This window comes from Mus pahari, chromosome 21 (assembly GCF_900095145.1).
Source record: "Mus pahari chromosome 21, PAHARI_EIJ_v1.1, whole genome shotgun sequence".
Classification (NCBI taxonomy): Eukaryota; Metazoa; Chordata; class Mammalia; order Rodentia; family Muridae; genus Mus; species Mus pahari.
The window spans coordinates 29306491-29309702 of record NC_034610.1 but is presented as its reverse complement, the minus strand read 5'-3'; positions in this window follow the sequence as shown (position 1 = coordinate 29309702).

The following is a 3212-nucleotide window of genomic DNA, read 5'->3' as shown; positions in this document are numbered from 1 at the left end:
AAATACCTAATAAAAATTGGAAAAAAAATAAAAGTGATCAAATTTACAAAAAAAAAGAAAAGAAAAGAAAGAAAAAGAAAAAAGAAACACCAAACGATGAAATTCTAGAAATTTTTCTAGGTTACAACCTTGTTTTTTGTTTTTAATCTTTTGTTTTGGGGGAGGATTTTTTTGTTGTTTTGTTGTTGTTGTTGTTGTTGTTGTTGTTGTTGTTTTAATGTTCTCTTATTTCTAAAGTAACCACTAACAGCCCAGTTTCCGCAGCAAAGGAAAGCAGAAAATTGATGTAGTCTGTCTGGGTTGTTCAAGTAAAATCTTGCTGTGATATGGATGAGTCCATCTAAAATACATATTTTTTAATTTGGAGTTTGTGTTTTTGTCCAAAACCCCAGATAATAGCCGATCTTGGGACTCAAATAGATAGGTAATTGCCCCAATTCTCCATTTGCCCTTATTAAGCAAGATGCTTCCACTGAGCACTGTGCAAAGGCTCTCCTGGTTCCATCACACTGGGAAAACATAGCTGTGAATTTCTGGTCCTCCTCATAAAGTGAAACTCAAATCAAGATCTCCTACCTGAAGAAAGCAAAGAGTCCCTGACCACTCACCCAGCCATTTCGGTAAAGAAATTGTCCTGTTGCCTGGTGTCATCCCATCTCCTGCCTCTAGTTGCTAGTTGAGTGACTACTAGGCATCTGCCCGGCCAGTGATCTTGCACTGGATCTAAGACATCAGAACTGATTATGAGTACTGTAGAAGTATTCCCCGCAAGATCATGTGTGGTCCTCAGCCAGTGGCACTGTTTAGGGAGACTGTAAACTTCTTAAAGGTGGGATGTGGTTAGGGAATGCAAGCAGCTGGAATAAAGACCTGTAGGTTATTAGCTGAGTCCCAATTCTGGCCTGGGTTCTGCTTCTCGAACTCCAGTGTGTGAGGAATTCTAGCCTGTTGGTCCTGTGGCTGTGAACTCCACCAAACCTTGTCTTCTTGATGGACTCCACCCATTCAAACCATAAGCCAGCATAAGTCTTTCCTACCTTAAATTTTTACCTCGTGAATTCTGTCACAGCAACAAGAAAATTAATGAATGTAATATCTAACAACAGGGGGGTTTGCAGGGATATGAATTTGTAACTTTTGACAAGGTAGTGGGCCTCAACAAGGACATATTGGGGTAGTACAGTAGAAGACACAGGAAGCAAAGACCCTTAATTAAGCAAAGTAATCCATAGACAGAGAAAAATCAGCCAGCAGAGATTAGCAGGCATGGTGCCCTGGACCCACAACTTCATCACTCCATTTGCCACACTCATAGATCTCAGGTTCTGCAGTAACTTATCATCAGGAAGTTGGGAACATTTTCTCCTGGATCTTATGTGCTGGTCATAGGAGGCACAAAACCCATCAGTTCTTGTTGCAGTGTGCAGGGATGGGATGGGGTTGTCAACATCACGATGGTATGGCCAACATCCAAGGAGGCTGTCTCCACCATCAAGAGCAAAGGGAAGCCTTGCTACTACTTATGACAGGAATTAAGAATCAGGTGGAAAATGGACTGAAGTATCTGCTCTGTTGGAAATGTCCTGCTCCCCCCACCCAGCTTAGCAACAGGAGAGTCCCACCCATGTTAATGACTTTGATTGGCATCCATGTAGACACCATTGGCCCAACAGTACTAGGGAATTCTGAGAGAATAAAATTCTCTAGATAGGATCTGGGGCGATGACTCTACTGGCAAAGCACTTGCTACAGAAGTGTGAGGACCCAAGTTTGCACCCTTAGCACCCATGTAGAACTTTAAGCATGACAGCATGTGCCTCTAATTCCAGCTGGGGGAGGATGTCACAGATGGATCACTCACTGGCCAGCAGAACAGAATCAGGTTCAATGAGACCCTATGGTGTTTTGAAGGAGATTGGTCCACATAAACTCATACATTGAATGTTCCTAGTTCCTAGCTAGTGGAACTGTTTGAGAAGGATTAGGAGGTGTGGCCTTGTTGGAGGAGGTGTGGCTTTGTTGGAGGAGATATGTCACTAGTGGTGGCTTTGAGGATTTTTGGAAAATCCATGACAGACCCAATTTCTAGCTCTCTGCCTCATGCCTTTGGACCAGATGTAAGCTCTCAGCTACTGCTCCATGCCTACTTGCCTGCTGCCATGCTCCCTGACGTGGTGGCCATGGTCACCTTCTAAGACTGTGAGCAAGACCCCAATTAAACGCTTTCATTTTTAAAACTTTTTTTTAAGATTTATTATTACACATAAGTAACTGACTTCATATGCACCAGAAGAGGGCGTTAGATCTCATTACAGACGGTTGTGCGCTACCATGTGGTTGCTGGGATTTGAACTCAGGACCTTCGAAAGAACAGTCAGTGCTCTTATCCGCTGAGATCTTGCCATCCCCTAAATGTTTTCTTTTGTAAGTTGCCTTGGTCATGGTGTCTCTTCACAGCAATAGGAAAATAAGACAAACTCCATCACAAAAAATTTCGATGGAAAGTAATCATGTAGTATACGCATGTTCACACTATCACATACATAACAAGTACACACAAAAAACTTAGAAAGTTACATTAGAGCTAGCACATGACATCCAAGTTTCAGAGTAATAAGTAAAATTGGGAAATAAAGAGCAAGGATTTAGATTACTAAATAATCTTAAGTGGGAAACGTGCATAAAGTGTATAATAATAAGGGTCTTTGTATATGAATGTGTTTCACATGATTCCTCTCTCAACTAAACTTTGTCTGATTATTACATAATGCCACCTCTGTTTCATAAAACCACCCTGTTCTCCACCAGTTTGCTCTTTTCACCCTCCAAGACAAACACCCACATGGGTAGTTCCAGGACACTTGGAACCCCTAAAATCCTGCCTGAACTCTGGGCACATAAACACATGCATTTTTCTGAAGGAGGAGTCTGGAAACTTCATCGGATCTTCGCTGAAGCCTACACAAAGTTGAGAATCAAATGAACTACGCCGTCGCTTTAAATCAAAATCACGGTCGCATATGTCGTTTCTTCGCGATTTGTAAAAACCCCACGAGCACCGAGGTTCAGAGTGAGTGCCACATGCAGATCCAATCTGACCCTCCTGGTCACTGCAGGCAAACATCGGATCGCAGGGCACGAAGATCTGAGCGTAGTTCTTGGGAAATCAATGACGTTATCTGCTCTCTCCCATAGAAGCACACAGGAAGTAA